Consider the following 25533-nt stretch of genomic DNA (forward strand, 5'->3'; position numbering starts at 1 on the left):
ACAGTAGATATATGTATTTATATTTGAATAATCTGCAATTCTTGGTATTCTATATTCGCAGTTCGCACTCGTGCAATTTATAATAATACACGGTTTTGCATAATCTATCAATGAATCAAGTCTGGCCAAAAAAAGTCTTTAGTGTTGATAAAAAAAATTATAAAGATTTATATCCATAGAACATTGGAAACATAAACACCATTGTATAATCTGAGAGTGTTTTTTTAAGATCAATTTTTTATTTTGAATTAATTATGTTTAGATATATTATATATATGTATACTTTGGCTTGACAAGGTATTTGTTTGTATCCAATAAACGTCAAAACTGCTGAACTGATCGAGCTCACATGTTTTGCAATGGCCGGGTTTATGGCTAGTAAGAGTTTTTAAAAGAATTGGCTTCCAAAAAAAAAAAAAAAATTTACTTTTTTTAAGTCCAAGATGAAGACAAATTTGCAAATAATTATAAAGTTATTATTTTTGAAAATAAAAGTTTGTTATAGATAATTCCGCAGTTAATAGCTAAATTATCACTACTAATCTACATGTAGAATGTTAAATCAAATAATGATAATTTAACAATATACATTATAGTCTATCTTTGTAAGATCTTGATCTTGATATCTATCTATCTATCTATCTACCCCACAACCTTGTAATACCGTTGGCGTCAATCTTACGGTCCTTGTGTCCCTATGTCGCCAAGGGTCAACCTAGGCTAGACGCTTTCAGGTTCTTACACAGAGTTTAGGGGCCAGGGGGAGCAAACAGAATTATTTAGTAATACGAAATCACTGCGCTTCTTATCCATAGCTTCATTTTTTACACTTTATCCTATCTGTACCCCATTTTTACACTTTATCCTATCTGTACCCCATTTTTACACTTTATCCTATCTGTACCCCATTTTTTACACTTTATCCTATCTGTACCCCATTTTTACACTTTATCCTATCTGTACCCCATTTTTACACTTTATCCTATCTGTACCCCATTTTTACACTTTATCCTATCTGTACCCCATTTTTACACTTTATCCTATCTGTACCCCCATTTTTACACTTTATCCTATCTGTACCCCATTTTTCGTGTTGTAAACTTGTAAAAGCAAATAAAGAAAAAATCACGAAATTTTATATTGTTTAAGATAAAATTCTGAGATAAAAAAATCAGCATTATTTTTAATATTCCTTGCTCGGTCGAAGTATTTCTCATGGATTTGTAGTTTGATAAATTGTACCGATTATATAACTCTAGCTAGAGATGATTTTACAATATGATGAACTGATGATTTACTATTGCGCGATGTTTAAATCAAGATAATAAATAACAGATATAACTCAGTCAAAAGCCCAAAGAGCATATGGGTTAATTAGTACGTTATCTAATCAACGATAAAAAGATATATGTTTTTTCTGAAAAAAATATCCCCACCCCCAAAAAAATGGTGTTATTTAGCGATTGTATATGTGTTTACACTAATGATTTACTTCAAAAAAAGAAAGGTATTTTCTGTTGGTTGTGGGCCTCATTTTACGTATTGAACGCATACATTGCAACTTATATGCATGTATGCATGTCCTAAAACAAAATAAAAAAACTCGGAATGTGGGAATAACTTTACCCCCCCCCCCCCTCCCCTATTTTATTTGATAACTTGAAATCTGTTTTATTCCCGTTCATTCTTAAACTATTTACACTTGGTCCATGCAAAATCATCATTATTTGATAATTAATTTTTTTCTCAGATTTTATCGTAGTTTCGTGAGCCAGGGTTTGACAGGTTTTGCACAAAAAAATCAAGGTTGCACTGTGAATTGCAAAAAAAATGAAGAAATTGATTTAGCATTTAGCAAGATGAGTTTGCGAAAATTCCTGATAGAGAAAAATTTCTAAATATACAAAATATGGTGAGAATTTTTAGAGAGGACGAAAGTTTCTTTAAAGAACGGAACAATTTGAGAATTGAGGAAAGTTCGTTTGACGAGTCGGAAAACACCGACGATTTAAAAAAAAGTTAACGTTCAATTACGGTATTTTATTATAATTATCATTGGGAAATTTAAGACCAAGAACCTTTTATTAGAAGGGAATAAACTTGTTTATAATTTTCTGATCATTACTGTATTTTGATAATTTAGGTAATTTGTATATTGAAACTAATTTCTAATTTTGATAAGGTTATCTATGGTATATGGATATGTGTTGTAACAAGATACAAACACAGTGATGTTTTTAAGTGTAGAGTAAAAGCTTTTCTTTTCCCTCCAAAAACAAGTTAAAATTATTGCTGTTAAACCCCCTAATCCAGCTCCTTGCCCCCTCAATATTTTACCCGTCCACCAGTGCATTAATCTACAATATGAGACAAAAATGTTGCAAAGCAATGCATGCCAAAATTTCGTGCATGCCAAAAATATCACTGTACGAATCTGTATAATTTTGCGACTGTTCTGAAAGCCTAATTCTGGCATAGAATTCAACCGAAACTTGAGACGCAATTATTTTAAAATAGAAATAGTAATATAGACTTCGTTCCACGTTGGTAGAATGGGTTCTAAAACATAACAAAACAGTTTTAATTGTTACATTAACGATTCAAAACTATACATTTTTTTCCTAAAAATATATATCGTTGGTTTTCTTGAATTATGGCTCGTGTTTTCCATTAAAGATATCAACGCTTTAAAAAAGCTGTGACCATTTAATTTGTCGATTATTCCATGGAAAACAGAAAAATATTCATCATCGATTTGTAAATTAATATGTAAAGTAAATAAAGCATTTTATGTTTTTGATAAAGATACGTTTCAAGTTTTTGGTTGTAAGGATTATTCTAGAAATTAGTTCTACGTGATGAAAATTTAAATATAATCTTGAATTGGAAACTAGAATTGTAAATATATATAATATTGTGTTTAGTTCAGGCAAACCATACAATTTAGACAATTTATTTTAAATCTTTTATTTAGAATATTTTAACTCTGTTTCCCCCTGGCGACATAATATACACAATATACCTATAGTTATCTGCAACAACTAATCCAAGCAATCCAAGCAATCCAACCAATCCAACCAATCCAACCAATCCAACCAATCCAACCAATCCAACCAATCCAACAAATACAACCAATCCAACCAATCCAACCAATCCAATCAATCCAACAAATACAACCAATCCAACCAATCCAACCAATACAATCAATCCAACCAATCCAACCAATCCATTCAATCCAACCAATCCAAAAAATCCATCCAATCCAACTAATACAATCAATTCAACCAATCCATCAAATCCAACAAATCCAACCAATACAATCAATCCAACCAATCCAACCAATCCAATCAATCCAACAAATACATCCAACCAATCCAACCAATCCAACCAATCCAACCAATCCAACCAATCCAATCAATCCAACCAATCCAACCAATCCAATCAATCCAACCAATCCAACCAATCCATTCAATCCAACCAATCCAACAAATCCATCCAATCCAACCAATCCAACAAATCCAACCAATCCAACCAATCCAACCAATCCAACCAATCCAACCAATCCAACCAATCCAACCAATCCAACCAATCCAACAAATCCAACCAATCCAACCAATCCAACCAATCCAATCAATCCAACCAATCCAACCAATTCAATCAATCCAACAAATACATCCAATCCAACCAATCCAACCAATCCAACAAATCCAACCAATCCAACCAATCCAACCAATCCAACCAATCCAACCAATCCAACCAGTCCAACCCATCAAACCAATCCAATTAATCCAATAAATCCAACTAATCCAACCATTCCAACCTATCCAAAAAAACAACCTATCTAACCAACCAGTCCAACCAATCCCACCAGTATAACAAATTCAACCAATCCGGCCTATTTAACCAAATTAACTAATCCAACCAATCTGATCAATTCAACCAATCCAACAAATACGAACAATTCAACCAATCCCACCAATTCAACCAATTCAACCAATTCTACCAAGTCTACCAATTCTACCAATTCAACCAATCCAACAAATTCAACCCATCCATCTATTTCAACCAATCCAACCAATCCAACCAATCCCAGTAATCAAACCTATCCTACCATCCGACAAATTCATCCAATCCCAACAATCTAACAAATGTATTACTTCGACCAATACAACCAATCCAAACCATCCAACCAATACAACCATTCCAACCAATCCAACCAATCTAACCAATCCAACCAATATAACCAATCCAAACAATCCAACCAATCCAACCAATATAACCAATCCAATCAATCCAACGCATCCAACCAATATAACCAATCCAATCAATAACCGTAACAAGAAATTCTAACAACCTCCCCTTTAAACTAAGAATTAAACATTCATCCAAACAAACAAAGTAAATATTCGACCATCATAAAAGAATTTATTAATCAAATAAAAAAAGAGACAATTATCGTAAAATTCATGTTTTAAATGTTAAAACACCCTTCCACCCCCTTTACATAAATGTGTAAAATAAAACTTGTTAGTGTGTCTGCTTATGATTTAGTTCAAGGTTCCAAACTGTTTATTTATATTTAAACTGATGTATTCGCTTAGTTGTACTGTAAACTTGACAGCATACTGCAGGCTACATATAATACTGTCCACTACGAACGTTCACATTATACTGTACACTACAGATTATACTGTACTCTTCACATTACACTGTAAATTTCACATTATACTTTAAAATACAAATTATACTGTACACTTCACATTATACTGTACACTACATATTATACTGTACACTTCAGATTATACTGTACACTTCAGATTATACTGTAAAATACAGATTATACTGTACACTTAACATTATACTGTACACTACATATTATACTGTACACTGCACATTATACTGTACAATACACATTAAACTGTACACTGCACAATATACTGTACACAACACAGCATACTGTACACAACACAGAATATTGTACACTACATTTTATACTGTAAACAACACAGCATATTGTACACTACATATTATACTGTACACAACACAGCATATTGTACACTACATATTATATTGTACACAATACAGCATATTGTACACTGCAGATTATACTGTACACAGCACATTGTACTGTACACTGCACATCATTTTATATATACACACATCATATTGTTCACTGCATATTATACTGTAAACAACACAGCATAGTGCACACTGCATATTATACTGTACACTGCACATCATTCTGTACACAACACATCATATTGTTCACTGCATATTATACTGTACACAACACAACATAGTGCACACTGCAGATTATACTGTACACACAAATTGTACTGTACACTGCACATCATAATGTACACAACACAGCATATTGTAGTTGTACTCTACATATTATGCTGTACACAACACAACATAGTGTACACTACTGATTATACTGTACAATACACATTATTATGTACACTTAACATTAGACTATACACAACACGTACTGTACACTGCAAATTATACTGTAAACTTAACATTATACTGTACACTACACATTATACTGTACACTTCCATATTATATTTTACACTACACATTCAACTATACAGTGTACACTCGGCACCACATACATTACACAACACATCATACTGTATTGTGTCCGCAATGCTTTAAAACAATTAGTATGCACATCAAATTGGAGTAAATTAAATGGTGAGGATAACCCTCTATTTTACTTTACTATAAATCCTTAACATAACAAACTAATTGGGATGAATTTCATTAATAACTGTATTCCACGAAGAAAAGTATTCTCTTTAATGTAGCACGTGTAAAATAAAATACAGATAGAGATCAGAGAGACCATGTTTGTTTGTGTATATCAGTTCCGTATCCATATTTATTTCTTAACTTATAATCCACATTATAGCTTAATCAAAGTGTAAAGAAAGTTCAAAAATGATTTTTCTTTGTTCAAGTTTTAGATCAGTATCTCCGACATATCCTGTTCTATCTGAATTATCTGTATTCTGGATTAAACCCCTAATTTTAAATCCACCAGATATATCCTCTTATGTTCTCTTAGTATACTCTGGTATCCATGGAATCCAGATCTAGGAGATGTAATGAAGATACACCAGATTAAAAACTTTACTCCTTTTCAAAAAAATGTTCATCCTCCCCCCCCCCCTCAATCACTAGCACCAACTAGATATGGCTCCCTTCCTCCAGGTTGTGATTAAGTAGATCTAGGAAGAAGATAGGTTTGCTCTAGTGAACCGTATCCTTTTAAAGGATTAGTATTCCTCTCTATACACATATATACACCTCGCTTGGAAGGGTTAGGAAATTTTTCCATTGGGCGGAAATATTTCTTAATTTTACAACCATTACAGACACATTTAATAATAACAAACTTCAAGTTAACTCTCTGCAAACTGGAAGTGTACAGAAGATTAAGTCTCTACAAACTAAAATTGTACATAAGTAACTCTCTACAAACTAGATGTATACAGAAAATAAACTCTCTACAAATTGGGCGTTTACAAAAATTAGAAGCGTACAGAAGATTAACTCTCTACAAACTAAAATTGTACATAAGACTAGCTCTCTACAAACTAGAAGTGTACAGAAAATAAACTCTCTACAAACTGGGCGTTTACAAAAATTAGAAGCGTACAGAAGATTAACTCTCTACAAACTAAAATTGTACATAAGACTAGCTCTCTACAAACTAGAAGTGTACAGAAAATAAACTCTCTACAAACTGGGCGTTTACAAAAATTAGAAGCGTACAGAAGATTAACTCTCTACAAACTAAAATTGTACATAAGACTAGCTCTCTACAAACTAGAAGTGTACAGAAAATAAACTCTCTACAAACTGGGCGTTTACAAAAATTAGAAGCGTACAGAAGATTAACTCTCTACAAACTAAAATTGTACATAAGACTAGCTCTCTACAAACTAGAAGTGTACAGAAAATAAACTCTCTACAAACTGGGCGTTTACAAAAAATAGAAGTGTACAGAAGATTAACTCTCTACAAACTAAAATTGTACATAAGACTAGCTCTCTACAAACTAGAAGTGTACAGAAAATAAACTCTCTACAAACTGGGCGTTTACAAAAAATAGAAGTGTACAGAAGATTAACTCTCTACAAACTAAAATTGTACATAAGACTAGCTCTCTACAAACTAGAAGTGTACAGAAAATAAACTCTCTACAAACTGGGCGTTTACAAAAAATAGAAGTGTACAGAAGATTAACTCTCTACAAACTAAAAGTGTACAGAAGAATAAGTCTCTACTAACTAAAGGTGTAAAGAAGAATAACTCTCTACAAACTAAATTGTACATAAGACTAATTTTATACAAACTAGAAGTGTAAAGAAGATTAACTTTCTTAAAAATAGAAGTGTACTGAAGCTTAACTCTCTGCAAGTGCAAACTAGAGGTGGACAGAAGATTAACCCTCTACAAATTAGAAGTGTACAGAAGATTAACAGCTTCTTACAAACTAGAAGTGTACAGAAGATTAACGCTCTACAAACTAGAAATGTACAGAATATTTACCCTCTGCAAACTAGAAGTGTACAGAAGATTAACAGCTTCTTACAAACTACAAGTGTACAGAAGATTAACCCCCTACAAACTAGAAGTGGACAGAAGATTAACTCTCTTCAAACTTAAATGTACAACAGATTAACTCTCTACAAACCAAAGTGGTACAGAAAATTGAATCTCTGCACACTAGATATGCACTGAAGATAAACTCTCTAATAAAGAAGTTTACTGAAGATTAACTCTCTAAAAATAGAAGTGTTCAGAAGATTAACTCTCTACAAACTGTGTACAGAAGACTAACCCTCTACAAACTAGAAGTGTACAGAAGGTTAACCCTCTACAAACTACAATTAAGTGTACAGAAGATTAACCCTCTACAAACTAGAAGTGTACAGAATATTTATCCTCTACAAACTAGAAGTGTACAGAAGATAAACTCTCTACAAACTAGAAGTGTTCAGAAGAATAACTCTCTAAAAACTACATAAAATAAAAAGTTTTTTAATCTATAGTTTAACTAGCTAGGTTTAGTAATGCACTGATTTGTATCTAAATTACCTAATTTAGATGATCTGGTTCATGTCATTGTAAAAGAGAGTATCTATTGCAACCCCTTCCCTCAACTACTACCCCCCCTCAACAAACATGGGAAAACATGGGGAAACATGGGGAAACATGGGGAAACATGGGGAAACATGGGGAAACATGGGAAAACATGGGAACACATAGGGAAACATGGGAACACATAGGGAACATGGGGGAACATGGGGTAACTTGGGAAAACATGGGAAGCATGGGGAAACATTGGGGAAACGTGTGGAAATTCGTGAAGCATGATGAAAAATGAGGAATCATGAGGAAAAATGGAAAACATGGAGAATCATGGGGAGACGTGGTAAACTGGGGGGGAACATGGATACATAAAGAAACATATGGGGAAGCTTGAAGAAACGTGCGAAACGTTGGGAATCGCGGGGAAACGTGGGTGAAATTGAAAAAACAAGGTGAATCATGGGGAACTTGGAAACCCGGGGAAACATCGGGGAACTCGGGGAAACGTGGAAAAAAACATGGGGAAACCCAGGGAAACATCGAAAAAACATGCCGCAACCAGGAGAAACATGGAGAAACACGGGAAAACATGGGGAAACCCAGGGAAACATGGTGAAACGTGGGGATACATCGGGAAAAATGAGGAAACCCGGGGTAACATGTGGAAACGTGGGAAAACGTCGGTAACCATGAAAAACGTGGAAAAATAGGGGAAACTTGGGGAAACAAAGGAACACTTGGCGAAACGTTGGGAGACGTTGGGAAACTTGGTGAAATGTGGGGAAATGTAGGGAAACGTGGGGAAACGTTGGGAAACGTGGGGAAACGTTGGGAAACGTGGGGAAATGTGGGGAAACGTGTTGATAATTGGTGCAAAATTATGAATTACGGGGAAACTTTGTGAAACTGGAGAAACATGGGGAACATGAAGAAATATAGGGAAACACGGAGAAACATGGAGAATCTTGGATTACTTGTAGGAGCTGTTGCCACCAGGAAAAATTAGGGCCACCGACGTACACAAACTTTTGCCAACTGGAGAACCTTGGGCCATGGCTGGAGAAACTAAGTGAAACTAAGGGAAACGAATGAACCTACGAACCTTGTTAGATGAGTGAGGGAAATATACTGAGCACTGAGTATAGAGGGAGAGAGGGAGAGGTTTAAAGGAAGGAATAAATAAACATGATCATCTTGATTTTCAGGATTTCCCCGGATTAAATAACTCTTTATTTTGCGCAATATTTTACCCTCAAGGCCTCCACACCCTTGCTCATCCTTATATTTGTAATTTCTTCTATAAATATATATACCCCCCCTTGACTCCCCAGTCTACAAATCCTTTAACCCTTAATTTATCTAATATTGTCTATGAGTTTGCCCTTAGAGTTGAGAAAGGGGAGTGTGATACATCCAACTTTTCAAGGTCTGCTCATTGGAAAAAATTAGACCTCAATCCTTTAATGGTTAGAATGCAAGGGAGGATTTTAAAAAAGGTCAAAAAATGCGTCGGAAAAATATTAACAGCTTAATTAATAAAAGAAACTATTATATTAACCACTTCTGATTTTTTTGAAACACCGACCTGCCAGTTGACTGTCCTCCACCCTACCATATGTATCAAAAAAAGATTTTTTGCAAAATTAATTCACAACCATGAAGTTTAAGTAAAGAAGTTTAAGCGTTCTAATGAAAGCTGTTTTTAAGTTATTTAGAAAAAACACAGGGGGGGCGGAAAACACCCTCTCCCCACCTCCAATCATGATTGGGTTAATCTTTCTTTGGCCCTTTAGCTTTTGTTGAATTATTATTTCCGATGGAACGGTTTGTCGGAAAACGATTTGTGGGGAAATATTTTTTGATGAAATATTGTTGGGTAAAACGTTTTTCGGGGAAAATTTTTTGGGAAATTTTCTTACGAACACGTTACGTTTCAGAGAGAAACGTTTCATCGAAAATCGTTTTTAAGGCAATCGTTTAGTAGTAAAACGTTTTGACGACTCTTTTTTTGGAAAATGTTTTGTGGCGAAATAATTTGTAGGGAAAGGGTGTTTCATGAAACATTAAATATAGCAAAAAGGGTAAACTTTTTGGTTTATTATACAATGGGGGTTGTCTTCAGTTTTTTAACAATATTTGGGTGATTTAAAAATATCTTTAATGATTGATAAATGAACTTGAAAAAAAAGTATTTTAAAAGATTTATGAAAATATGTTAAATATGATAAATCTGAAGGAATGAATGAACTGAATAAACAGATAAATACGCAGGATGCATTTGGAACGGATTTCGCTCAAGAATTTCCGCGTATAGTGTCTGAAAGGTGCGTAGCGTACGAAGCGGATCCCAGCCATCCCCCCCCCCCACCTCCACTCACTGCATTCCAGGACTTTAATTCTTTAAAATCATCTAAGCCTAGTTTTAAACCAACCATCAATCCTCCTTAACACTCTTCATCAGCGTAATTAATGCCTTCCTTAATATTCTCTGGTCTAATACTTTTTTTCTGTTTATATATTCGTTTTCACAATTAGATTTTTTACAACTTTTCTGTGTTCACCCTCCCTCCCCACCCAAAAAAAACCCCAAAAATTCTAAAACATCACAAATAAGTCTTGCAAATTTAAAAACTCTTAATTTAGACTGCAGTGAATAATTAAGACTTTGAAATAATAGAAAAATATTAAAATTTTTAATTTCCAAGTTGTAAAACTATTGTCTTAAAAATAAAAGTTATAAAAACTGAACAGTTTTGTGGTTTTTTTTGTGGGGGGGGGCAGAAAAAACTACACGTTAACCTTTGAATTTGCACCATATTTTAAGGAATTTTCTTTTCCTGGCTCTGATCAACAATGATAAACAGTTATTTATATATATGTATATATGTTATATATATTTATAGGAATAGACCTCGACATAAAACCAAGGGAATATATGGGATACGGGGGGGGGGTAGATGGGGGATGAAGTTTAAATTAAAAAGCATATTATTCCTACCGTATAATATAGTTGATATCTCACTGATGTCTAAATATATCTGTGTTGTATGATATATCTGCTAAGATGCTAGATGTGAATCTGTAGAATACTAGAACTCAACTAACCAGTTCTCCTCACATACACACACACTCACACTCATACTAGGCATACTGGCCTATTCTTGGGCCTCAACATTTACCAGGGGGTGGAGGGAAGTTTTTTTTTAGTAATCAGAGCCTTTCTTTACTCACTTTAACCTCAATAGTTACTGAACATTTTGATTGAAAGTACAAAGGACCATATTATTTTTTGGGGGGTTTAATTCTTCCTAGTCTTTGGTTTGGTCTTTATCCATACAAGCATTTTTCCAAACCACAACTTTACAAATGTTCAATCTGTGCAGTGCAGTGGTTAGTTTGGTCTTATTTGTAACAGTTACAAATTATACTTTTTTTTTGTACTTTTTATATTGTCCAGATCTACTGTTAATTTTAAACTTTCATTTGTTGAGTAACTAAAAAGCCATACTTTCAGTTTCTGGCCTAATTATTCATTTAGTCAGCTTATGATACATAATAAGATTTATCTTCCATAAAAAATAATGAAAAACAACTTAGGTTTTATTAATACATTTTGTAGATGTAATAAAAAAATTCAATTAATTTCTATACTTTCAATAGATTGATACAATTATACATTAAAAATTGAAAGTTCTATTTAGAAATCACGATTATAATAAAAAGGGCTAAAAAGGCTTATGTAATACAAGACTTAAACACTTCATTGTCATTTACAAAAAAAAAATTTAGGTCGGAAATAGATTTTTTGAAATTAGTCATGTTGTAAGTTGTATTGGGAAATCCCCAACACATAATGTTCAGATTTAGAGAAATGCATTTCTTTAGTTGGTTAAACCGAATTAAATCGAATTTTTACTAAATCCGATTCAAAAAAATATAAAAGCTTTATCATGATTTAAGGAGGACGAGGTAAATTCTAAATATTAATATGCTTAGTTTAAGGGACTTGAGTCTTTGCCACAAACTCAAATTTTCTAATATTACTTACATCTTTATATCTTAAAACCTACAATACCTCAAACTTAGATTATTTTATCTAGCAGAATTTATAGTTTTAAATATCTAAGTTTCCTGACATTGTAGCATGCAAAGATATATGAATTAGAAAATCATATTTTGTTGCAAAGACTCAACATTGCAACATTGCAACATTTGTACTCTCACATAAACGGCACAAAATAAAAAGTGAAACGATAGGATATCTCGTTTTGACTTATCGCTTAAATAAAACGTGTTGGTTTAGCTTTTTTATCATTTTTGCTTTTTTTGCATTTGTAATAAAAGCAAAATTCAGAGATTATACATCTTACTTTATAAACGATTCAGCTTTCATTGTGTAATATATACAAGTAACCCAAAAGGTTGAAAGTGTAATATAGGACCAAAAAAAAAATTAGCCCAATACTAAATCCAATATATGTCTTTGTGTATATTTGTATATCTATTTTTATATCTGTATATCATTCATATACTTGTCAATGTCTGTATACATTTATATCTCTTTGTCTATCTGTCTATATATCTGTACATCTGTTTGTATATATGTATATCTGTCTGTATATCTGTACATATGTCTGTATATCAGTACATCTGTCTGTATATCTGTATATCTATCTGTGGTTTAGTGTTATTTGTTTGTTTCCTAATGAAACCAATAGAAAGATGTAATTTGAATATTAACCCCTCACCACTTCCTAGGACTTTATAGTCGGTATCTACTTTCCCGTAGATCACATGAACACATAAAAAGAAATTCAGGGCGCTTCTCCCCTTTCGATTGTTTTTGAAGCAAGAATTTGTTGATTGAAAATTAACATTTCAATAAAAAATAGCTATCATAATTCATTCTTTAAAGGGTACCGTTGAAGTTATGTTTACAGTCCCTTTAAATCTCAGGCAGTGTTTCTTCTGCAGTCTGGATTGGTGTGTACTGTAATGACTCACAAAACTTGTAGTAATGTCACCATATTTTCAAAACATTTTTCCAGTTTCCCTGCAGAGAAAACCTGCAGTGAGAATGTGTCACTTTAAGAACTTTCTAGATTTGCTCATGCTTCTGGATGAGACATTGTAGGGTACACGGGCATTTATGAGAGATTACAGTTTGCAGCAGCATAGTGGATCCCCTCCACTAGAGCGGAGGCCACCGGAGGGAAATTATTTCCAACGGAGCTAGGGAATACACATTTTTATTAAATGCTTAGAACTATATCAGAGAGATAGTATTGAACATTTAGCACATTAATAACTCCACAGGAGGAATGGTAATTAGTGCTTTGAATGTTAATTACCATCCTTACGATGGAGTTACTAGTGTCCCAATTCTTAATTACCATCCCTCCGATTGAGTAATTAGTGTTCTGAGTGTTAATTACCATCCCCCCGAGGGAGTAATTAGTGTCCTGAATGGTAAATACCACCCCTATGATGGAGTAATTAGTGTTCTGAGTGTTAATTACCATCCCTCCGATGGAGTAATTAGCATTGAATAAATAAAAACATTCCCTCCGGTAGAAACAATTGCCCTCCGGTGGCCTCCGTTCCACCGGAGGGTACCCAATTTGCTGCACTGCACTGCAAACTCAAATCTCTTAGACTTTATTTTAGTTTTGTTCATACATCTAAATTTTTAAAGGGAATTTACACTAGATTCTAGATTTTTACTAGATTCTATATTTTTACTAGATTCTATATTTTTACTAGTTTCTAGATATTTATGACATTAAAGGCTCTTTCGTTCTAAAAAAGAAAGGATGGATGAGGCAGAAAGGAAAAGGTGAGAGAGAAAGGATGGATGAGACAGAAAGGAAAAGGCGAGATAGAAAGGATGGTTGAGGCAGAAAGGAAAAGGTGAGAGAGAAAGGAGGATGGTTGAGGCAGAAAGGAAAAGGTGAGAGAGAAAGTAGGATGGTTGAGGCAGAAAGGAAAAGGTGAGAGAGAAAGGAGGATGGTAGAGGCAGAAAGGAAAAGGTAAGAGAGGAAGGATGTATGCGGCAGAGAAAGGATAAGAGGAAGGATACGGTATAATCATTTGTATGATTCTTTCATAGATGCAGGTTGCAATGTATAAACTGCCAGGAGAGGAGAGGGGGGAGGTTGCAATGTATAAACTGCCAGGAGAAACCGGAAACGGAACAAGGAATACCTCGACATTTGAGTGTAATTTAACTATTGTCGCTGAGGGGTAATGTCCCCCTATACCACCCTCTCACCCCCTCCTTTTTTCAATTTGAAGCATCCCCCCATCCATCTACGCTATAGGGATCATTTCTCATGAATTAAATGTAATGTTAGGCTCATAAATATATATAAGATATAAATATTGAAATTAAAATGAGAAATACTTAATTAGCAGTCCCCACTCCCGAAGTCAAATCCGCAAAGTAGCCATATAGTTCTATGTACAAGGATAGACAAGAATAGAAAAGGATCGACAAGGATAGGATAGACAAGAATATAAAAGTATAAACAAGGATAGGCACGGATAGACAAAGATAGACAAGGATAGACAATGTTAGACGAGAATAGACGAGGACAGACAAGGATAGACAAGGAAAGACGTTAGGTAATTTCCCAACGAATTTTTCGTAAGCGGCAACTTCCCATGGGTATTTTTCCAACTGGCAACTTCCCAAATGTGAAATTTCCCAAGCGCTCGTCCCCCAACCTGTTTTAGCCGCGGAGCTCGGCCCCCTAGCCTGTCCTAGCCGCAGCGCTCGGCCCCCCAATTGCAGCCTACGGCGCCTAGCTGAGAGGGCCTAACCTAACCTTTGGGAAGTTTTCGCTTGGGAAGTTGTCACTTTGGAGGTCGCCCTTGGGAAAATGCCTTTGGGAAAGTACCTAACACCACAAGGATAGACAAGGAAAGATACAAATATATTTGACAGAAAACAATTAGCTTTCTAGATATAGATAAAAATATACGTGTAGAAAGATAGATCGAAAGATATATTAAAAGATAGACAGAAAGATAGATAGTTGTATAGTGATATACAGACGATAGAGAAAAGATAAAGAGATTATATAACTTAATACGTTGACTTAACTTATAATCCTTTAGTTGTAAACAGTGATATATCATCCCTAACTCTTCATCCTTCATCCTTCATCCTTCATCCTTCATTCTTCATGCTTCATCCTTCATCCTATACCCTTCATCCTTCATCCTTCATCCTTCATCCTTCATCCTTTATCCTTCATCCTTCATCCTTCATCCTTCATCCTTCATCCTTCACGAATGAAGGGGATTAAAGGATACCATTGTGAATCGGCCCTGCAACTCTTTTAAATTCAGGTCACTCTCGACATTACGTATGACGTCCATAGTCTAACTTTGAAATATCAAAAGTTGAAGATTTATTTCGAGATTAGACAATTTGAGTTTGTGGCTAGAATTTGTCAAATGCAAGGAGGCGTGAGCAATGAAAAATTAATCTTAAATCTTGCCATATGATACTTCACTTTGCTATTTGGATCATGTTCAACAGAGTCATTGTTGAATCACAAAATTCTGGAAACTGTAAAAGCCTGAAATAAAGAAAAAGAACTTACAACAGGTGTCAAGTTTAGAAACAAGGTTGAATAATAAACCCATTGAGTGAGACATTAGTAACCAACTATAAAAATCAAGTAACAGGTTGTGAACAGTCGCATCAACAATTTTGTTGCAGCTAATGGACGGTTAGAATAAATAATGGCAAAATGGCCTTAGAATAGAATACAGTGATTGCCAAAAAACTCTGGAATAGGAAGTTGACTTTTAAACTCAATTTATACCTTTAACCCTATTCCTGCTGGGGGGGGTGTCAATTTGACCCCCCCTTGTAGTTTTTTTACATAACTCAAAAAGTATTGGTCTGAGGCTGTTGAAATTTTCTGACTTTTCTTACATACCCAAAGCCCTACCTTTAGGCCTAAAACCGGGCTTTAATACTAACTGCCTGAGTCCTCAGGCACACTGCCTGAATGACTGCATTTGCCTGTAACAAACTAAATCTTTGTTTTGACCCACTTTCACTTGTCAGATTTTGATAAAATTTAGCTTTTTGGAAAGCCTATGACATAAGGAAACGAATTGCACAAGTTTTGCGAAAAAAAATTTCAAATTTTTTGCAAACAACCTGTCAAAGGAAATTTGCACATTTTTAGTTTTTCTTCCATTAAAAATCAGGTCATTTAAAATTTTGCAAAAATGTATAATTTTTGATTTTTTGGAAAATTTTTTTTTTGCAAACATTTTTGCTATATAACTGGATTTTGCGATAAAAAATTGAATTTTTGCAAATTTGAAATTTTTTTTGCAGATTCTAAAAGTAGAGCACAAGAGCTTTCTAATGATGTATCATTTGTCATATTTGGACATAAAACATGGGATTTAAAGGAGGGGGGGGTCAATTGACCCCCCCAACATATCCTGGTTTTCAAGTACCCCAGCAGGGATAGGGTTAAATAGTTTATTGAACATGAGACACAGTAACTGTGCAGTGTAAACAGACCCATTTCAATTAATAAGTGAAAAGTTGTTCGCCTTGTAACAACATCAAATGCACTTCAGAATTGCTTTAATGGCGCCTTACAATTCCACACTTTTCTGATTATCACTATAGATTATATTTCTAAAACTTTTACAAAAAAAAACTTAAAATCTTAAATTGGCAATCGTTAATGCAAAGAAATTTTAAGTTTATTACGAGAAAAAAAGGTTACGAAGGAGTCCTTTAAAAAAAATTGTTAAGCAATAAGATTATCATTTAGGTAGAGTAAAGTTGTAAACATAATGATAACCTTCTTTCTTTTTAAAAATAAATACCATTCTTCTTATATTTCTAAATATCTACTCGAAAATTCTTTAAATAATGATATCTCCTAGGTTGGTATCGAACGGATACCAAAGTTGTAAATATATTGGTTCTCTAGGAGAAAGAGAGAGAGAGGAGAAATTCTATTTTGATATTTACATAAAGCATCTGAACCAACCTAATGCATTCAGCAGATATACAAAACATGGCGCCAACTAAAGGCACACCAGGCTTAACTAGGCTTATTCCGATATATAGTGATCGATTACAATGGTGATCTCTTATCCCATTATTATTAAATTGTTGTGTATCTTTTATTGAACGTAAAAATTGTTGATCGTAATATATCGATACAATTTGATGCTTAAAGCTAGGGTTTAGGCCTAGGAATGTTAGGCCTAGTATCCAGGCCTAACTAGTCTGGCTTCTACAGACAGGGAACCATTTTAGGAAGGGGAAGGGGGGCCTTGTATTAAAAAAATGTCAATCCTGATGATTTAAGCATATTAATACACGTTTTTTAATCCAATAGTTTTTTTAGATTCTACAGAGTTCAGACCCTTAAAGAACTATCTGATGACAGGGTGAATACTGAATATATTATGACTAATAAGACGTTGAAAGCAGCATCGCTTCCNCCCCCCGCCATTACCATCTCTCCACACCCCGATACCAGATTTTCTTCGATACATTCTCAATATAAATTCTTCTAACTTAACACCCCCCAACCTGTGTAAAGGTTCACGCCATCTGGTTGTAAAGATATAGAGTTATCTTAAGATACTTTTGGTTTCACAACTTTTTCGCAACATTAAAAAAAATTGCGCTTATCTTCAATTGGACATAAAAGGCATCTTATACCTACTGCCCCAACCTCGCCCCCTTTGATACCTGTACAACCAATCCCTAATATTTCAATTATACTTCCCACAAAATCCATTTAACTCCCTTTCATAAACATTTATATTCCAATCCGAATTTAGTATTATTGTAATCCCCATTCAATTCTATTTTAATCCCATTCAATTCCATTTTAATCCCCATTTAATTCTATTTTAATCCCCATTCCAATTTAGTTTCATTTCAATCCCCATACTTTGTATTCAAATCCAAATTCAATTCCATTTTAATCCCCATTTAGTTCCATTTTAATTTTCATTAACTTGCATTACAATCCCCATTTAGTATCATTGCAATCCCCATGCATTTTTATTCCAACCTCAATTTAAATCCATTTGAATCCCCATTTAGCTTTATTACAATCCCCATACATTTTCATTCCAATCCCAATTCAATTCCATTTCAATCCACAATTAGTTTTATTTCAATTCCCATTCAATCTCATTTAAATTCCTATTTAGTTTCATTCCAATCCAAGTTGAATTCCTTCATAATCCGCATCAAATTTATTCCAATACACAATTAGTTTCATTAAATCCAAATTCCAAATCCCATGAAATTTTTTTCTGTCCCCAACCTATTCCATTCCACCCACATCTAATTACATTTCAATATTCACCAATTTTGCTAAAACAAATACATTACAATTTCCATCTAATTCAATCTAAATTTCCAAAAACTTAATTTCATTCCTCACTCAGTGAAATAAGAATCTCTCCAAGTTTTATCCAATTTCATTCCATTCTATTTTAATCCAATACACTTCCAAATCAAAATCAATTCTCATCCCCGTTTTATCATATTTAAATCCCGATCAATGTATATTATTATTCCCGGTCCTACCTCCAACAATGTTCCCTCTATGGAAGTATTATATATCAACAGGGTTACCTACACAAAGGATGAGACTGTACAGAATTTATTAGGCCTTCTTTTTTAGATTCATGGCTCCCAGCAGCTTTAATCTTCTTCTTTCTATGTCATCATCCAATGTATCATTAGAAGAGTTTATTCAAGGCTGAAAATCTAATTCAACCTACAGATATTTAGTTTAAAAGAGCTTAAGGTCGTCATTATAATATCACCATTTGACCCTGTGTATACTCCTTCGTTTATATTTCAATGTTATCCCAGCACACCTTCCTCATTTTATCATCCGATCTAACAACACACTTTTCATTAGTTTCTCAACACTGAGATTTCACACATTTAACGTTATTTATAGATAATTACATTACATTAAAAAATAGGTATAGTTTTTCTAATATTAAATCATTAAGAACTTTTGAACCAAAATATACATATTCTGACGTAAAATACTCAGGATTTTCCCCAATACTCCTTCAAAACTAATACAGAAACAAGCGACTTCAACGACAGCAATGTTAAAAGTTTGGTTGGGACGGAAAACCAAGCGGAAAGTGCTCCTGTACATAATTGTATACCATGTGTGTGTCAGTGTGATACTTTTCTTCTACATAAACACTTAAGTCTAGTATACGGCCTCCCTTCCGCTCTCCCCCCCNGTAGAGTAGAGTAGAGTAGAGTAGAGTAGAGTAGAGTAGAGTAGAGTAGAGTAGAGTAGAGTAGAGTAGAGTAGAGTAGAGTAGAGTAGAGTAGAGTAGAGTAGAGTAGAGTAGAGTAGAGTAGAGTAGAGTAGAGTAGAGTAGAGTAGAGTAGAGTAGAGTAGAGTAGAGTAGAGTAGAGTAGAGTAGAGTAGAGTAGAGTAGAGTAGAGTAGAGTAGAGTAGAGTAGAGTAGAGTAGAGTAGAGTAGAGTAGAGTAGAGTAGAGTAGAGTAGAGTAGAGTAGAGTAGAGTAGAGTAGAGTAGAGTAGAGTAGAGTAGAGTAGAGTAGAGTAGAGTAGAGTAGAGTAGAGTAGAGTAGAGTAGAGTAGAGTAGAGTAGAGTAGAGTAGAGTAGAGTAGAGTAGAGTAGAGTAGAGTAGAGTAGAGTAGAGTAGAGTAGAGTAGAGTAGAGTAGAGTAGAGTAGAGTAGAGTAGAGTAGAGTAGAGTAGAGTAGAGTAGAGTAGAGTAGAGTAGAGTAGAGTAGAGTAGAGTAGAGTAGAGTAGAGTAGAGTAGAGTAGAGTAGAGTAGAGTAGAATAGAGTAGAGTAGAATAGAGTAGAGTAGAGTAGAGTAGAGTAGAGTAGAGTAGAGTAGAGTAGAGTAGAGTAGAGTAGAGTAGAATAGAATAGAGTAGAGTAGAGTAGAGTAGAGCAGAGTAGAGTTGAAAAGAGTAGAAAAGATTAGGGCAAAGGAAAAAGTGCAGTAATGATAATAAATATCGTCTTCATTAAGAGAAACTTCAAAAGTTAAGACAGTGGGCTGAACTCTTACCTCTAACTTTGATTTTCTACATTGTGAATCCGATAACAGAGAAATTTAATTCCACTTTTTCTTTTTGTGAAGAAATGTTGTTATAGATTAGTTTTGAAACTTATTGTTTTAATGTAAAATTAGGACTGTAAGAAGCCATTTTTTTTCTTATTTTTCTGGTTCTCAATGTAGTGAATGTTGTCCATATATCTTTACAACATTATAGTGTTAACATTTGATATTGACAAATAGATCGAAACGGAAGTTTTAAGTAATAATAAATTTAGATATTTTCAAAGTGTTTAAATGTTGCTTTTTTTAATGGTTCTAAAATCCTTAAACCTATACCCGGAGTCATGTGAGTGGCAAAAAAAAAGTTTGGGCCCGAACGGTGTGCAAAAGTAAAACATAAGCAGACCGACAAGCAAAGTATATACAGAAGCTGAAACTTAAGAGATTTGTTTTACAATAAAATTGGATTATCTCCAAGCTTTAACGCCAAAATACCCACAGAATATGATTTTTTAAAGTGGGACACCCTGTGAAAAATATACCCCTGTCCCCACTCGTTCCCATTAAACCTATTTGAGGCAAAATTACAAAAAAGAGACATTTTTCATTCTTTTTCATATGGCATAAATTATTCATTGATAAGCAGTTATTCATATCAAACTATAAACCCAAAAAACGAATTTATTTATTCCAAGAAATTGTTATGTAGTGTCGCAGACACAGCAATTGTCCATGAAAACATCTTCCTATATAGTTATCTAATAAACTGCTGGTAAAACAATTTTTGTGTAACAGCATAAAATTCACTAAAGTGTTGCTATAATGTCGTCTTCCTATTCCACAGTTTTCTAGCTGTCACTGAAACATTAATCTTCAAAATTTAAATTGTGTGTCAAGAAATTTTTATTAAGAAATCTGTGTCTGGTTTGAACTATTGATTTCCTCCTTCACTGGGACAGTAAACGTAATATCAAGTGACCCTCCACTTAAAGAAACATGCCCATTTCACAATGGTAAAATTAAGAAAAAAAATCATCAAAATTAGTTAGATCTGTATTGCTAAAATGCGCCAATTCGAAAAATAATTCCGTCAAAATTTTAAAATGATTTAAAATTGCCGAATTTCAAAGCAACAACAGTTAAAGGCTAAAATTATTTACATGAAAGGGGGCGCGAAGCGCCCTATGATGCCTAGTTCTAGGAAATTATTTTTCAGAGAATTACAGAATTACATAATTAAATGCCAGGGACTCCAAGGGAAAAAGTACAGTGCTCACCTTGTTTAACTGGTAATAAGAGAAACTGTGTCGGAAGAAACAGAAACAGTGCAGCAACCAGAGTGTACAGAGTACTAGAGCGTACAGTATACCAGAATGTATAGAGTACCATAGTGTAACAGTGGACAGTTTTTGATTGTACCCTAGAGTACCTAGCGAAGAATAGGATACCAGAGTACCAGAATGAACCTGTACCTGATCTGGAGGAAACGGGAGCAACAGGTGGACACCCTCCATCCACAGAGTTCCATATAATAATTCACGAGATGGAGCAAAGATCCTGCAAACAGAAAAATTGCGGAAAAGGTACAAACAGTGGAAAAGACCTTAAGAGTGAAGGGAGTGCTGGAGCAGAATAAGAAGATAGATGAGATACAAGAATACATGAAGTATCTAAAGGAAGTTAGTTGCAGCTGGGAGAGCAACCCTTAGCATGTATGATGAGATAAGTGAAACTAACATTATTATCGAAGAGAGAATACTGAATTTTGTCAAGAATGATCCTTAATATAGTAGAAACCTGGAGAAAGTGTTATAATGGTGCGAGAATTTGGAAACTCATTTGTTTAACTGCATAAATGGGAAACAATCCTAAATGAAGATGGTAAAGGATGCTGTGGCCCTTCATCACAGGACCAGCTAGACAAGAGATAGTGCCTTTTTGTCCTACAGGGTTAGCATTTAAGCAATGTTAAACAGGAGTGTTTGTAACGGAGCTGTTGGAGAGATTTTCACGAGAGAATTAGGAGGAAGGCCGTAAACAGGAATACCTAGCCAGCAAACAGGAAAGTGAGAAAGATACCAGGAAATTTTATACTGACAAGATGAGGTTATGGATACAAGCATATGCTCAAGACAAGATGAGCCTGGTAGAATTCAAGGATGAAATTGTCATGGGACTGTGTAATGCAGAGTTGAAGGGAACTGCAGCATGAAAACGAGATCAAGGCAGTTCTGGACCACCAGCTACACCATGATATGGATGGGGGAAAAAACAGGAAAAATACCCATGCAAGTAAATACACTGCTAGAAATAATTGTGTACGAGTCTAAAGATGAAAAAGGAGAGATGCCTGGTGATGTAAACGCGCTACAGGCCAGAGATAGTTGTTTATTCTGCAAGAAAGCCAGCCATCAGAAGTAAGATTGCCTGTCCTATGAAGACTGGAAATACGAGTAGGAAACCAGCTTCCTTCCTGTTAAAACTTGGGAAAAGAAGAACAGATATCTAGTGATTGCAGTAGTGAGAGGCAGGATTAGGCAAGCAAATGGCAGAAAGGGCAAGATTCATGACGAATATTAAAGAGGAGGCGGACAAATGGCGGACATGATGTGAGAGGCAGAATTCATGGCGGAGAGATGATCAAAAAAATCAAGGAGGCGGACTAATGGCGGAAATGTTCCAAGAAAACAATGTACTCAAGTTCCTGTTCAAAATTAAGGATTATCTTGCCAGAGAAGTATAAGAGATATGGAAAATTTAATATAAGTTCATTTGTACATGGTATATTGCTGAACAAGAAAACTAGATGGAAATGAGACAAGAATGGATGCATAAAAGAAACCAAGAGTAAAATCTATAATGATGTGGAGTTGTGGAAAAATGAAGAAGTTTGATGAAAACAGAGATAGATAACCCTATTGTTTAACATTTCCCTCCCCCCCCCCCATTTGTAATAAATATAGTAACAAATCCCATATTTTGTAAACCATATTATTGACATGTACTAAAAAACCCAAAATAAAGATTAGTTGGACATGAACCTTAGCTTCATTACGTTTAGACAAATATAATATTTTTCGTGTTGAGAGCATAGAGTCCGAGAGAAGGGTTTCAACGAAACAGTCAATTCTCTTGCGCAACAGTTGCATGATTTTGCATGAAATGACTTTTTTTGCACAATATTCCGCATCATTTTTGTATCAATTTGAATCCAGTTTTGCAAGAAATTGTGCATTCATTCTTAAAAAATGTTTTTTTTTCACGAAATTTTGCATAAATACGAAATTTAAGTCAGAATTTTTGCACAATTTTTTTGCAAAAAATCAACTGGAAAACCCTATCCTAGAGCGAGTTGTATCTGTACAATGCATACTAAGAATACAGATAGTGTTGTATCAGGATTGATACAGACTAAAGTATAACTGTAGAATATTGAGTTCTAGAGCGAGTTGTGTCTGAACAATACAGACTAAAGAATGCAGAGAGTGTTTTATCTGGATTGATACAGACTAAAGTATTATTGGAGAATACAGAGTTCTGAAAATGTATTTTCTATGCTTGTATATTACAGTAAACAGATATCAACAGATTTAGTGTGATCTTAAACAGTTAAAATAACTAGGTGTATAGTTTACATATAAACAAGAAAGCTTTCTAGCCTCAATGAAAAAAAAACAAATAAAATTTTTAGCAATGTGTCTGTTTATGAAGGAGAATGGAATAATGATGATAAACATGGACAAGGAAGGTTCATCGAAGCATTAGGAATTATTCAGGTTGAGAATATATTATGCTGCATTATTTTTGTTACCTTCAGTATTTTAGTATTAAAGGGACTGTAAGCGTAATTTCAAGTGACCATCCATTTAAAGAGTGGCATTCTTGAATCCCTACGGTACCCTTTAAACCTTTGACTGATAATGGATAACAGACTTTTTCTTATTTATTTATTTACAGAAACGCTTGTAATTCTTGATTACTTTGTTTGCAAGCTGTTTTGTATTTAGGGAATATATGTACACAAAGGAATTGAGTCTTTGGAACAAAATCAAATATTTAAACCTCAATATCTTTAGAACTCGATATTGTAAACCTTTGATATTTCAAACTCAGATTATTTGATCTAACAGAATTCATAGTTTGAAATATCTAAGGTCTGCAACATTTGGTTCCATAGATATAGTGATTAGAAAATAAGAGTATGTGGCAAAGACTCAATTCCTTTACGTGGCATTAAGCTGGCAATTTAAAGACTCAAAGTCAAAGCTAGATATGGTCAAGAATTTCTATTTTATAGTTTGAATTTACGAGATTATTCTGTGATTTCCCCCCGCACCCCTTTCCTTAAATATCCTACCCTTCTTTTCAATGTATTGTATAATGTTTACCTCACCCCTTTTTATTTATCTTGTTTACCCTTTCCCCCATTTTCTTTTCCCCTTGTATACCCAACCCTTTTCCCCTTGTATACCCAACCCTGTTCTCCTTAATAGTTAATACACCCTTCTCCCCAATGATTTTCCACTGTATACACCCCCCTCCCTTATTCCTGTTTATATGACACCCCCCACCTAACTTTCCTTTAGTATACACCCCTTTTTTATTCCTGTATAATTCCAACCCACTATATTCTCCCCTGTAAAGTGTAAACCCACTCCCCCTCTCGATACAGCGCCCCTTTCTCATTTGCTTTGACTGGGTAGCAAATACTTTTTATTTGCAATTTGCAAACTTTTTCAGGCATGTTGAACATCCTAATTCAGAATGAGGATGAATTGTACAATTTCCAAATTTTGACAAAAATTGGATTTTCAGGAAAATTAAAATAAATTATTGTCCGTCTGAAGCACTACTATCACAACCGTTAAATTTGTGAAAATTCCCTTTAAAATTATAAGCAAAAACAGCTTTTGAAAAATGTTTTTTTATGAAAGTATCAAAGAACTAGTTTTAGCCTATAACAAAACAAAATTTAAAAATCGACCTTACCAAGTACCCTTGCGATCGCTGTTTTTTTAATCGTTAATTTCTGCATGAATGAGTTTTGTTTTTTTTCTTTTATAAATATTACTTATATTTACTACACTGCATAATGTGTTGCTGGTGCAAAAAGGATGTCACATTTTCGATTAAATAGTTTCACCCTAAGTTAAAAATGAAATGTTTAAACTAGATTTTTAACTTTGTTTTTTCCGACAATTTTGTTCTTTTTACTCTTATACAGAATGTTTATTTTCAAAAACAATGTTATGTAGTTAGCTATATCACAGATGATTTTCCTGTGAGTGTTTGTTTATTGTGTTTTCATGTTTATTCAAACAGAATTTGATTTATGGATTCAGA

At 34.1% G+C, this 25533-nt stretch overlaps 1 protein-coding gene across 1 annotated transcript in view; it reads right to left on the reverse strand.

Moving 5' to 3' along the window:
* Window positions 1-11235, reverse strand: part of LOC111718319 (BMP-binding endothelial regulator protein) — a 29153-nt gene extending 17918 nt beyond the window's left edge. Inside the window, exon 1 of the mRNA XM_023493880.1 lies at window positions 11103-11235. The gene's annotated coding sequence lies outside the window, so the exon portion shown is untranslated. The remainder of the gene's footprint in view (window positions 1-11102) is intronic.
* Window positions 11236-25533: the final 14298 nt, after the last annotated feature.

Source organism: Eurytemora carolleeae, unplaced genomic scaffold, assembly GCF_000591075.1.
Source record: "Eurytemora carolleeae unplaced genomic scaffold, Eaff_2.0 scaffold60, whole genome shotgun sequence".
In the NCBI taxonomy this organism is placed as follows: Eukaryota; Metazoa; Arthropoda; class Copepoda; order Calanoida; family Temoridae; genus Eurytemora; species Eurytemora carolleeae.